The sequence below is a fragment of the Bombyx mandarina genome, chromosome 19 (assembly GCF_030267445.1).
Source record: "Bombyx mandarina strain Sakado chromosome 19, ASM3026744v2".
Classification (NCBI taxonomy): Eukaryota; Metazoa; Arthropoda; class Insecta; order Lepidoptera; family Bombycidae; genus Bombyx; species Bombyx mandarina.
Genome location: NC_143225.1, coordinates 6640180 through 6655259, shown reverse-complemented (window position 1 = coordinate 6655259; position 15080 = coordinate 6640180). Strand labels below are relative to the sequence as shown.

Genomic DNA, 15080 nt, shown 5'->3' with positions numbered 1-15080 from the left:
AAATAGGCAGAATAGTAATACCTTACTCTGGTTCGCTCATAACACACATTAGCCTACTTCTCAGTGGGTCGCGATTTCGATCTGGTGATAGATTCGTAGTCGGTAGCCCCAGCAAGAGCTCCCCAGAATCTTTTTTTTTTTTTTTTTTTTTTATTGCTTAGATGGGTGGACGAGCCCACAGCCCACCTGGTGTTAAGTGGTTACTGGAGCCCATGAACATCTACAATGTAAATGCGCCACCCACCTTGAGATATAAATTCTAAGGTCTCAAGCATAGATACAGCGACTGCCCCACCCTTCAAACCGAAACGCATTACTGCTTCACTGCAGAAATAGGCAGGGCGGTAGTACCTACCCGTGCGGACTCACGAAGGTCCTACCAGCAGTAAAAGCAAAAACTCTCAGGTTGAGCCCGTGAGCTCACCTACCCCCGTCCGTGCGTAGCTGGAATAGCCTCTTAGGCTACTAGCGAATAGGTAAGAAAAAAACAGACCTTCTATACTAGTGAAATATTTTCAACATTACCTATATAGTATTTTTTTTCTGTTTTTGAGAGTTGTAGATATAATTAAAACTATACGATTTAATTTCATTTTTCATTGTCATTCTATTGTTTCAGACATTTTGAATACTTTACATCTTTCGTGGTCACGGACGATTAAGGTCGATATTTGAATATTGTGCCAACTACCGACTATTTTTCTCGAACTAACGGTATCGTGAGGTCTGGCAGTTTTACTTGCGTTTATCTGTTTGTTTTCACGATAAGAGAATCGTAGATGTTAAATACTATTTTGAAGATTGAAATCTTGAATCCTTAAAGTCGGAATCTTACCTGAAATCTCTGTGCTTATTACGATAAATATATCAAAAAAAACATACGATATATGACCTCACTGAATCTATAATCTCATAATAAATAAATGATACATGTATGTACATATTCGAAAATCAAAATCGGTCTCAGACCAGCCGTATCGAAACGGACGCGGCGCCCGGATTCCGGAACCGCATCCGGTCTTTTGTTGTTCAAACGGGACTAAATGACGTAAACCTCGTGTCGCCGATCTTTACCGATCCTTAACGACAATTCTTATATAAGAACTCACATTCAGCAGTAAAATAGCTACTTAAATATATACCTACAGAATAAAGTGTGAAGTTTCAAATAAATAGCACTGAACTCACTTCAAATTAGCGTTGCGGTAATATGCGTGCAATTAACTTAGATTTGTCAAACTTTTGTATCGATTTCCAGAGGTTGAAATTATGACGTTCTCACATTAATTTTATGTTGCAGGCCTCAGTATGTATATACAAGTAATAGATTTGGAGATAATGAGGAGTTTCTTTTTTTAACTATGTAGTTTTTATTAGGAGTTTAATAGGCGTTATTAGGGGCATAAGGGTACAGTGGAACATCCGATAAACTATGAACTAAGGCCATAGATATTTAAGTCATTCTCTACCAGTCAAGCAAGGATGGTAAAGTGTGCTTTGGTCATCGAGATTATATTAAACACTAGCGACCCGCCCTCGCTTCGCTTCGGAAACATTAAAACACACTTGAAAGCAAAAAAAAAAAATAAAAAAAAAATTAAAAGAAGTAGCCTATGTTCATCAGGGACAATGTCGGCTTCTAATGGAAAAAGAATTTTTCAAATCGGTCCAGTAGTTTCGGAGCCTATTCGAAACAAACAAACAAACAAATCTTTCCTCTTTATAATATTAGTATAGATATAGATTATATCTCGTAACATTATATCTCGATGGCTTTGGTGGGTGCGTTGCTCTAATGAAAAAAATTTGTAGATCGATTGTGAGTTTTTGGTTGTTTCAAAAGGGTTTATAGCTTTTAAATTGTAAAGAAATTCGAAAACTTAATAATAATGTTAAACGGTCAGCACCCGTGACGTCATCCGGCAACAATGCCGTCAGTTTCCGGTCGTTTTTTTGTCGGCGAATCCGACGAGACTCGAATCACAACATCTAAAGTGGTTTTCAAAGTGAATTTTACTTTGTGATTTGGATAAACAAAACACTAAAATAAGACGTTTCTCGAAGTTTTATACTACATTAAAATTTAATGAAGATTATAAAGTCGTATTTCGTGCTTATCTTTGGAATAGACATTCGTAGAAATTATAGAGGTTACATCACATATCACAGAAACATTTGCCGGATGTAAGAATCGAACCTATAACCTTGGTCTAGCACTCAGAGGCGCTAGCTGCTACACAACCAAAGCATTCCTTACTTTTAAAATATAACAATATTCGAAATTCTTATTTAGGTTATCGTAGGTAAGGAGTTCAAAGAAAATAACAAAAAATCCAAATATGACAGTTATCTAGACAAAAATATAATAATAATATATTCATCAAACTGCTCTCTAGTTTCCTGTTTGTATTGAAACATACCACTACAGTATATGATATTGGGTAAATTGTCATAAAGTTGATTTCCAATACTCAGTTTTTACGATGTAGATTTTCAGAAATGCGTACGCCAATTTATTGGAAAAGTAGGCCTGGTTCTTAGCTGTCAGTGTAAAAGCGTCATTACTTTAAACGCCAGTTTCACCATGAATCGTGTTTATAACGGAATACCGTATACAAGCAACATTTGTTCTACTTAAATTAGCATGACATTTGCGTAGTGATGGGCAGTGTAATGTAATTAGTGCCAGTCACGTAATTCTAGATTATTCTCTTTTAGAATCTATATATTAATACGTGAAGCAAAAACTTTGTATCCCTTTTTACGAAAATTGCGCGGACGGAGGAGTATGAAATTTTCCACACTTATAGAGAATATAGAGAAGAAGTGCACAATGCTAACATTTTTTTTTAATATAATGCATAAAAGATACATTAAATCAATAAAAAAAACACACTACATACCATGTATTTGACGCACACACGCACGCATACTATTTATTGTCAAACTTTTGTTCTTGACGTCTGTTGTCAAATTGAGAATAGATTAAATATTGTTTGTCTTTGTTAATATTTTTTATAGTGTAGTTTTGGCGAAGTTTGTGATTATAGAAGTATAAAATACAATCATAATAGTGTACAAACTTACAATTCCAATTGATTATAGTCGAATTTCGACTACTGCGGGACCTCTAGTTTTTTTTAATTACTCGGGTACAGTTAACAACTTATAAGACGATTGACATCAAATCTCACAGCGTATATTTAATTTTAGTATTATATATTTTCAGTTCTTAAAAATACACTTTACACCCAGCTCTATAGACCTTTGTCTGATGTCAACTTAATCAATATACACACTTGAAGTAGGGAAATTTCGAACTAAAAAAAATCTAACGTAAATCTTTTCAAGTTATAGATGAAGTTGCGGTTTGCGTGACACCGATTACAAACAATGAGATCAAGGCCATACGAAACTTTAAAATATGTAATTTAATTTTAAACAAAACAAATCAGTGGAAACACGTGCTTTATCATTACATCATTACATTGTTGCAAGGTCGGTGCCAATTCGTGTGCGTTGATTGATTCTTTATTGTTTATTATATGATATTCGAAGATACGTGCTGCGTTTTCACTTTTTTTTTTGAATCCGGATAAATTAGTTGCAGCACTTGAAATAGCAGCTCACCTTATGTTGGTTGCTCGCGGCTGTAAATTGACATGGTTTTATTGTTACATTCACGGTTTCAACTTAGCGAAAATAGGTAAATTTAAGGAATCTAACAGTAGGTAATAAAAATAAAAAATAAAGATTTTATTCAAAGAAAAAATTGTTGTTAATAAAATTATAAAAAAAAATATCGTTTATTAAAAAAACCTTCACTAAATTAGTGTTCAAAATAACAACGACGTGATTACCGATTTGAGACCAAACGCATGGTTAAAAAGCTTGACCTACATGGGCAGATGAGCTGCCCATCTTGTATCAAACGATTACTGGAGCCCATTGGCAATGCGTCTGGTCTATCACAGTTCAATTTCACCCGCAACCATCATTGTGAGAATGGCAGCATTTAGCTCTACAGCCTCAAGGTTACATTTACAAATAAGTCGGTGGTAGATCGATAAGTGCAATACAGAAAAATCGTCATGGGAATATTGTAAAATTAATAATAAAGACACTAAATAATTATGGAATTTCAAATACAGTATGATATGACAATGAAGTCGTCGTGGCCTAAAGGATAAGACGTCCGGTGCATTCCTATCGAGCGATGCACCGGTGTTCGAATCCCGCTGGCGGGTACCAATTTTTCTAATGAAATACGTACTCAGCAAATGTTCACGATTGACTTCCACGGTGAAGGAATAACATCGTGCAATAAAAATCAAACCCGCAAAATTATAATTTGCGTAATTACTGGTGGTAGGACCGCCCCGCCTATTTCTGCCGTGAAGCAGTAATGCGTTTCGGTTTGAAGGGTGGGGCAGCCGTTGTGACTATACTGAGACCTTAGAACTATATCTCAAGGTGTGTGGCGCATTTACGTTGTAGGTGTCTATGGGCTCCAGTAACCACTTAACACCAGGTGGGCTGTGAGCTCATCCACACATCTCAGCATAAAAAAAAAAAAGAGTAAAACTTGATCGTCAATTGAAAACAAAAACTCATATTAACTTACAATTCTCAGAAACATGTGAGTGGCGAAATAGGAAACACGTATAGCTATATGTTTTTAGCGGCAAGAAAAAACGGCTAGTTAGTAAGCTGACATTTCACACAGCCAACGTAAATCGATCCTACAAGAAACTAATTTGAAGAAATGTATTTACAAAAGGTAAATTGAAAATCGATTCGTTTTTGTTTATCGAATAAGTTATTGCAAGTTACTCACTCTATAGTTCGTATTGATTGATTTCTGATCAAAATTTCCAATACATATTTTGCTCGAAGTGAACGGAGGGGTCACGAAAGGGTCAATTTCAAGCTCCACCTCATGCTCCACCACTGCATATTTCGCATATTCTGCATGTTTTCGTCTATCCTATGTCATCACAGTCAATCGTAGTTTAAATATAGAACTTAAAACCTAAATGTAATTATTCTGAGAATGACATAAACATAAACGATTTATGAAACCTAAGTTGTTGTTATAATTCTCACTGTGTAATATTAGCTGATGCGGTGTTATGCAACAATGAAACAGTACATGCTTTGTACCCTACCGCATCGTGTGTGTAAGCGCGATATGTAATAAGTAAACAATCACAGATATAAATCTTGAACAGCCTACCGGAAAATAGGTTATTTGAAAAGCTATTAAGCTGAGTGGTTTGTTGGCACTTTTAATGTTCTTTTAAAGTTTTACTGGTGTCATGGTATTTTTGTAATCTGAAGTGTGTTTTAGAGGTGCTTTGGCAGTCATGTTCACCATTCACCATTCATGATGGCAAGTATTGATATTGGTTAAAATTGCTCTGGGCTTCTATTTTCATGTTACGTTACTACCTGTCAAGCCGGCTTAATATTTAACAAGTACTTTGACCCACAAGGTACTTTTATGCGATCCTAAAACTCTGCTCTTGTCGACCTTAGACGCCGCTTTATCTGATGATTACTTTTATTTTTGCTAGACTACTTCAGCAGTTAGTCTACCAGCTCAACTCACCGATCGTATTGGTAAACTGATAAGAAAAGCATGATCTATTTACCAGAATTATTCTTAATAAGTCACTACAAAAAATATTTTCAATTAAATTCATAATTGCTATGAACACTATATCAGACTTTTTAACCAACTTCAACTTAAAATGACGAGTCCTCAATGCGAGGTATATTTTATACGAGTACCACACATTTCTAAATTATGGCAATCACTCCTACGCGCATTGCGACAAACAAGACGATGATAGCGAAAAAAGACCTAATATTTAGTCTCGCCCATAAATAGCCTTGTTTTTATGGATCATTATTAAGCTGCTTTTGTGTCTCTATTCATTATACGGTCGAAGACATTAGCTGTAACAATTTGCCCCAAAAGATTTAGTGTCTTCTAAGAATTATGTTTTATTAAAATTTCTGTGTCAAGAATGCGCTCAAGAAAGCTAATCAAAGAGAGGTATCACAACTTTTGGTCAAAAACCAACGATATGATTACTTAATGGGTTCCACTTACACATAACTATCCCTGTAACTCAACACTACTAAACAGTTAATATAACTAAAGAAACGAACGTCTTGTTGCAGCGACCAAACTGGATCTTGGTCTATGATATCAAGTGACGCTATTTTTTGCGGTCCTGCGCTATATCCTGCTAGTGCCAAACTCCTCGGCCAAAACAATAATAAAGAAGTGTCATGGGGCAGTGGTCGTATTGCACCAGTATTTGGCCTTAAGATCAACCCACGCTCATTTCACCGCGGTAAATGAAGCTCATACTTGATCGCAATATCTGTACACGATAATTCATTGTCAGAATAATATGCCATATCTTGTACGAGATGTTTGTACATATTCGCAATGTTATTGGTATTGAATCTTGGAAAACTTGGAAATGGAACCAAAATCTTTCGTTTTTCCAGAGAATAGCGCTGTGAAGATAGACTAATGTTTTGACCGACAAAAAATATTACGGTTTTACATAACAATAAAACCGATATTATGTGCCGAGAAGGAAAACATACAGCATTGTATTATGAAGAAGCAGTGTGTACTTAGCTTAAATTCCTTGTCTATGTCCAACCGTAGACAGTCAATTTAGTTCCATCTTTAGCCGCTAGGTGCTGCCAGCAAGTATAAAGGAAGCGCAGCCATCTTTGATCTTCATAGTCTTCACCAGGGAGAACTTCCTGCAATGCTGTATGTTTTCCTTCTCGGCACATAATATCGGTTTTATTGTTATGTAAAACCGTAATATTGATGTGCCTTTGGAAAACATACAGCATTGTATTATGAAGACGTGTTTGTTATCTGCTGGTGAAATTATTAAGCACAACGCTATGATGAAATAGGTAAAGCCATAATAAAATTATGAAGCGCAATGATAATGTTCATAATTTATATAATTATTAAATCGAAGAAACACAGTTGTTAACTTCCATGTTAATTCAATAATTAAAAAATATTTATAAGTTTATAATAAACATTTTATCTTGTATATACAAGAAAATGTATAAATTGTATAAATGATGTAATACATCATGTAGGAGTAAATGTTTTGAAAAAAAGAATCGTGAGGATCTTTAGGAAGCTCTATTATTCGGTAATAATTATTGTAAACGTTTGGATGATTTGCAATTGCCTCTAGAAAGTATTTCGTCCATTGGTTCATTATCAATCCATCTCAGAGGCTACTGCTGATCTACAACTTCTTAGAGATGCGTTGATGCCATTACCTCGTAAGGTTGAACGAAGACCAGTTTCCAATTACAGTACGGAATGCCGCTTTTGTGACAACACACATAGTTAGAAAAAAGTCCTTACGAATCTTACTGGGCATGTCTTTAGTTTCATGTTTAGAAAGCACTTATGCAGATTATTGACGAAAATGGATTTCAATTTTAGACCCAAAGACTGGTATCAGAAAGATGTTTTTTTCTGTTATCAAAGAAACTGTCTTTAGAAATGTTGAGCAAAGTAAGGTAATTAACTCTGCGTCCAGTAGCCAGCAACATGGTTGTTGGTGTCCTTCAAGCTACATTGAGGCGTGATCTGGTGGCTGGGTTTGAAGAAAACCAATTTAGAAGTATTCTCGGATCTCATGTGAATGGGACTACACTTAGTAAAATTGTAATAAGTAGTTGAATTTTGTTTAGCTATTCCGATGGCTTTTTTAGAATAGCCATTTTTATTAGAGAGCTTGAGAATGTTTGCTGTCCTACATGTATTTCGCCCACAGAAAGTCGACAGCGCTGCTTTATGATGCAGAAGGATTGTTGTATAGGCAAATTTTTCTTTTTGGAAAAGAAGAAAGAATTTGGCAACATCTGCAGACTTAGGATCAATTTTAAAACTGTAGCACCATATGCACCATCTTCTAGTTGCTGGTAAGTATGCTGACAAAGTGGATTGACACCAGCTAATTTTCAATAAATCTTCTTCTGTGTAGACCAGTCTATTATTTGTATAACCTCCCCCCCCTCTAAGCTTTCAGGGTTAATGTTTAACCTGTGGAGGAGGAAGGTTTTGGATTTCGTGTGAGTTATCTAGCGTTCGGGATCTGAGGGCTTGGAAACCCAATTGCTTTCGTTCAGTCTGGGATCACTACCAGGTAGGTTCCCTAGACACTGTTGAAGTGAGTCAGTACTCTGGGGAGAAGGTTGAGAGGAGGAATTCTCCATGCTAGTTGCATCCTCTACGGTATGCTGAAGGTCCAATCTTGGTCGGCGAATGGGTTTATATCCGGATGACCCCACTTTCGAAAAACTTTTGTGGTCACTTGTGGTAAAAAGTGCCATTTCGCCGGTTGATTTCCTCGTGATAGACTGTCGGCTACGATGTTGTATCTCCCCGAGAGATTATAAGCTGACAGTTATCTTGAACTTATCGCTTAGGTTTAAAAATCGAAAGGTCAACGCTAGTGAAATACTTTCAGATTCATTTTGATTGTCACTACCATTGCAAATAGCTTTTTTGTGGGTGAGCAGTTTCTGTTGTTGAGCTGACCATAGACAGGACGTTAATATTTTGTCTAATTGTAACCCCTACCCATGTCCGAAGCTTCCGTTGCCAGGAAATGGTTGGTTTTGTGTCTCGGCAATGTTTGACATGTGGCTCCGCGTCAGCACTGCATTTGTAACCCCTACACATGTCCGAAGCTTCCGTTGCCAGGAAATGGTTGGTTTTGTGCATCGGCAATGTCTGACATGTGGCTCCGCGTCAGCACTGCATTTAATTGTTAACACATGCAGGATGGCCTGTTTTTTACGGGGGTGTTTTTTCTTGAAACTTCGCAAGAAAATTTGCAAGTTAGCATAGATTGATGTAATTCCGTCAGAGTTTGAGCTAGGATGTTGTTGAGTGGCCACTTTATTTCTCGCCATTTTCCATCGAATCCCTAGGCATGAACCAGTGTACTAATTGATTTTTTGTAAGGCTGACTTGGCAGCCCAAATAATTCAAGAGCTTTACAGCTTATGTGGCCTGAAGACTCAACTTGGACTTCTTTTGATGGACCAGGTGGGATTTGCGTAGGTGGGATAACACTCAACATCCCTTTGCACGCTATGTCTCCGCGACCGAGCATGCTATGCAAGCAAAAAAGTGTATTTGTCTTCATGGACTGAGAAAAAGTCGCGTGGGTAGGTTAACATTTGACTTCCCTATGTACGTAAGGTCTTCGCAACCGAGCATGCTATGGGAGCAAAAACGTTTATTTGTCTTGGTGAAACAAGATCAAGTCGTGTAGGTAAGCTAGCACTTCGATTTTGCACGCAATGCCTCCGCGACCGAGCATGTTATGGAAGCAAAAAGGTTTATTTGTCTTGGTGAAACAAGATTAAGTCGTGTAGGTAAGCTAGTACTCGACTTTGCACGCAATATCTCCGCGACCGAGCGACCGAGCACCCTATATAATGGAAATTGACATGCCAGCCCAGATAATCCAAAAGCTTCACAGCTTCTGCAGCCTGAAGTTTCAACTTGGATTTGTTTTGGTCGACCAAAAGGAAGTCGTCTAGGTAGACACTAGCACTCGAGTTCCCTTTGCACGCAAGGTCTCTGCGACCCGCATGTTATAGAAGCAAAAAGGTGTGGCTCTGAAGCCAGACCGAAGGGTAGGCATGTCATTTCATACTAACTCATAAGAAGGTACCGATTCCTTCCTGAAGGTACTGATACTGGTACCTTGGTACTGATGCTCAAGAAGTATCGACGAAATTTTGCGACTGATACTAGAAAAATATTCCTGAGAAATGTTCAATTCTATCATCCAGTCCCCTGGGTGGAGAAAGTTTGGTACCGAGGTGTCCGAAAACAGTTAGGTGTTTTATCTTTACGACCTTGTTCAACTCTCGAAGATCGAAAATTGGACGCATTGATCCGTCGCTTTTCTTCCGCAGAAAAAGGTTTTTTTTTTTTTTTTTGTTTTTACGGTATTTGGTAACCATACATGGTTTACAAATTATTACAATTTTGGTGGCACTCAGTGCCTCCCGTCGGTGTCTTCAATTGCCCCCCTCTGGACTGTGCCAGATGTTACGGACTATGATTGTTTATAATGTTTGGCTTGCCTTTTGTACGAGGTCGTGACAAATAGGATTGTAGCCCTCCGAGGGACTGAATAGATTTCAATTTAGTATTATCAAACAAAAATTCCTCAATGAGTGGTGCGTTGGCAACAGGATACTTTGTTAGAGACCACGGAAATTAAACTTTGACGTCTTATTTCTATCCATACGGCCCTTTTTTCCGTATACAATTTAAAACGCTTTTACGGGTAACTTGTACGACGGAGACGATTTGCCAAAGTTTTCAGTAATTATGTTACAAAGATTATTAGTTTAAATCTGTTGCGTTTTTGTCAAAATTTCCGTATTGACGAGATCAATTTGTTTACAACAATTTTCGTTACATTCAATTGTTACACACAGTTGATGCATTGTTAGATTTACAACGTCACTGACCTGGTGGGATAACGAGCCGATTCGAAGATCGACCGTTACCTTTGAATCCCGTCGTTTCTTACGCAGAGACTCCTTTTGTTCTTTTTCGCTTGACGAGCTGTTCGAACGCGAGGCGTCTCCATCGCGTCACGCCTGGACATCTTCCCTCTCGGAAATTATGGAGCTTGACTCAACATCACCTCCAACAGATGACGTGTGATTCATGACGTCCGATGATAGGATTGGTAAATAATACTCGTAATGATTGCAAAATAACACTCATAGAAACACAAAATAAATATTTTTTGCAATTAATAAGAAGTCGAATAAATATTTGTGGATTTGCGACTTCACAGTACGAAAGTACACAACGCTATGAAGATCAAAGATGGCTGCGCTTCCTTTATACTTGCTGGCAGCACCTAGCGGCTAAAGATGGAACTAAATTGACTGTCTACGGTTGGACATAGACAAGGAATTTAAGCTAAGTACACACTGCTTCTTCATAATACAATGCTGTATGTTTTCCAAAGGCACATCAATAACCAGTTTTATACGATGTTGTTTACTTCTTGTGCAATTTTAATTGATTTATGCAATTCAAGTTTTCAAATTACGACTATTAGAATGTTGTAAATTTTATAGACAAGAATAATAATTACCAGTCAATTGAATTAATACATTATTGCGATAAAATCGCAACGAAGTAATACACTCTAATTAAAATACACAAAAATCATTTAGAAAATGTTTATTTTATTTCTTCTAGCGGAACATTTTGTTAGCTGATAATTAGTTTAGAAACGATACACGTAATTCTAGCCCTGCAGCTATTCATTCAAACCGAGTTAAGTTTTTGCACATTCATGCTTGATTAACAACGCTGGATCGGGGCAATAGTAACAAAAAGGGTGCGTGTACTTATGTAACCGCGTAAGAAGTTATACTTTATTTTTATTAAATTTTTTTTTATTTAATTTTAATCAATTTAAAAAAAAATCAATTAAACAACATCCTCAATCACGCATATTGGACATCCCTTTTCTTGACATCGTATAAATTCGGTGATTCTCGGTACGGTTCGGAAAGTTCACCTGCGGCTATATTCAGACTCGCCAAGTTACGTCGGTCGTATTGTAATGAGCGATTTAGTGGGCAACTTCATTCTGTTCATTTTGTGTCACGGTGCGCGCGCATCGTAAAATTTCACTCTCATCAATTTTTCATAACGCGCCTAAAGAAGTATAACTTCAAAAATATACCTACACAATCACATCTTACAAAAGTTGGACAGCTTGAGAACCATTTTGCATCTAAAATATAATGATAACAAAGCGAGCGGTTTTTTTTTACGTTTATGCCTATTCTTGGCTATCGGAACTCATAGACGTTACAAAATCATCCCGTGGCTTGAAACACGAATGTCGAATTTTCGACTGTATTAGAATAAATACCATCCTTTCAATTCCGGTAGATTGATTGCTTTACGGCACAAATTGTAATCACGCGCGCGATCACGACCTTAGTGGTTCAGTAAGATATTGTCAATTGAAGATTATGGTCGAAGTAGGTAAGTAGCTTCAAAGTAGATAGGTAGTTAAAAATATACAATATTTTAAACTTATAATGTAGATATACGTATATAGATTAGCCGAAACGATACAAAAAAGTAAACAAAAAAAAGGTTTTTGCTATCTCCTTGTTTTACTACGCGCGTTCAACCAACAACCAAAAAAAATGAAATTTGTATTTATTTTTTTTTAAAGTTCATTTTACGTAGTTGTTCATTACATGATATAAATTATTCATAGATTGTGAAAACTTTGGGAGAGAAATAACTCCGAAGTCCGATTTCGAATGGCTCGCATACAAAATATTAAAAGTACAAATATAGGTCCAAAATAGTAAGCTATAAAGCGTTTAATTTATGTATATATGTTTAAGAGTATGTATGTGAATCAGTGTGTATATGCGTAAATTGCTGATATTATAATATGTAGGCATTGTATGTATGCGTATGTATAAATACTGTGTATTTGTTGATAAATGTAAATAACATATTTATTTATTTTCTCAAAAAGGAATGCTCTTATAACAGGACTACACCGCACATACAGTTGAAGAAATAAATAAATAGCGCAACAATCCAAATGGAATGGGATAAGGGATATAGAGTATATTATTATAAATAAATAAAAAATATTATAAGATATATAGAATAATAGTCACAAAAATTGCATAAGCACATTTATGTAATTCAAAATATTCGTTTTTATCTTCTCAAGTAAAAGGACAATGCCCATTTTCTATGGGCGTTTGGGCCCCTAAAAAAAGTTGTCGCGCAATGATGGTTTTAACTTAATTTGATAGACAAAGAAATATCGTTTCATATTCAGAAAACGATTTTTATATTCTCTCCCAGGTTTAAGAGAAATCTGTTTTTTTCTGCAGCTAAAATTAAGTTGTTAATTGTTTTCTTCGAAATCAATAATCGCTCTCATCATTATTTACAGTATTAAATAAGTTAATTGTGGTTAATGTTGCTAGAAATAAGCCCTTACGTACATTTTATTATTATTATATCATCATAATAATAATAAAATGAAATGAAAATCCGGAAGCCGGCAACGATATTGTTGTTGTTGTTTTTAAATTCGCCAATAATTAGGCAAAGAGCGTAGCCTGTACAACCTAGTCTGTCGTAGTTATATTTTTTTAATGTCAATAAAGTGCCGGTGTATCTCTTTTGCTTTTTGGGAGTTTTGACGTCAACTCGATGAATCATTGAGTGAGCGTGAATTTCCGCAGATCTTTTATCTTGAAAAAAAAAAACAGTCACTTCTATGGTAGCCACAGTTTTATCCCAATGCCTCAATAATCGTGAACAACGATTATTGACGTTTAATACACAAAACAACACCCAATTTATATATTATACATCACAATAAACTATTAAAAAAACATTAAAATAAAACTTCAAGTGACGCTTCACTCGGGTTGCTGCCAAAATTCTCTGATCATATACAATAAGAATAGAGTAATGGTAGGCCATTGAGATTTTTACTAATGGAATCATAAATATCTAAAAATAATTATATAAAGTAATAATTATTATTACAATAAATATTGAATTGAACAAAAATAAACTAAAAAGTCTGTGAATTATAGCCATTAGCTTTTTTTTTTTATTTGTTGTTCAAGTTACAGACAACTCTTTCGTTTGGCAGCATATAGGTTTACTATAAGGCTGTATGGGCTAAGCCTTTTGCCTATTGGCGAATTTAAAAACTATGGCACTCAGTTTTGGGGTGTTATCAAATAAGTAATTTATTTTTTTGTAAAACAATGCCAGGGTGAAAGAAATGTTGATACATAAACTAAACAACGTGAAAAAATAAGGCATAGTTTTTCAAGTACAAAAAGTTTAGACATTGTCCTTTCATGCAAATTTAAAATGCGCGTTTATAATAATATTTATTTTCTAAGTTTGTGAGGCTAGTAATTGTAATCTATCATCTGTAAATACGGAAAATAATTCTGCGTCGTTCCTATTTGCCTAAATCAGAGAAGTTCCGGAACAGCACCCTAACACTGTTTATAAGTCAAGCAAACACTATTATTATCTCAGATATCGTTATTCTAAGAATTTTATCTCAATGTATATGTTGTGAGATATAAAACGGGCTATTGAGAGATAGATAAGCGAGTGGATCAGATTTAATTTTGTTGACATTATCCGCCGAAATTTTGTTCTTAATTAAGAAATTTTGTCTTTTTGAATGAGGAATTTCGAAAATTTAGTGTCAATTCTAGGAATATCTGAACAATTTCGTGTACACTGAACTAACATGTGAACCAAATGAAGGTTAGTCAAAAAAAAAAATACCATTGAAAGATTAACACATAAAACAAACCATTAGTGTCGTTAGTCATAGCGTTTACACAACTATAGGGATCCTTGACCTGAACGTGAGAAAGCTCGGTACATATTATCGGAGCTGTGATAAAAATGCATTATCTTGTTCCAACAATTGTTCACACATCTGCATATACATGCATGTCAGCTAACCGTGTCAATGTTGAGAATTTTTTGCATTGACTTGCTAAGAGGCCTAAACAGACTATATATTAGTATATAGGTATATAGACTAGTGACTTAAAAAAATAATGACACTTGTATTTTATGACTTTTTTTTTTTTTTAACGCTGGGGAATCCATTTACGGATACCCGGTCGAGGGGGGTAACGGACCGGGTTATGTCGGACTCCGGCGCCTCCTGAGAGGAAGAAGGGGAGAAGAGAAGAGCCGAGGTCCTTCACCTCCCTCAATTTCTCACAGGAGACTACGCCTTGAAAAAGGCGCGCGAAGCACTTGCCCCGCAGAACGACTACCGACTAAACCCCATCGAGTTCCACCACACCGACTACACGAAACTTACGGTACCGCGATGCGCGCCGAAAGTCTCGCCTTAGGCGGTACCCGTACTAATGTTAAGACGGGATTTCATCCCCGGGAAAATCCCGTAGAACCTCGT

The 15080-nt window shown here is 36.2% G+C and overlaps 1 protein-coding gene and 1 long non-coding RNA gene across 4 annotated transcripts in view; both read right to left on the bottom strand.

Annotated features, from left to right (window-relative positions):
* Positions 1 to 15080, bottom strand: part of LOC114241286 (carbohydrate sulfotransferase 11) — a 76149-nt gene that overhangs the window by 28729 nt on the left and 32340 nt on the right. The window lies entirely within an intron of this gene.
* Positions 2901 to 6673, bottom strand: LOC149500830 (uncharacterized). Its single transcript, XR_016324662.1, has 2 exons — positions 4838 to 6673; positions 2901 to 3650 (listed from the first exon to the last, which is right to left on the bottom strand). It is a non-coding gene; the product is annotated as an uncharacterized LOC149500830 (long non-coding RNA).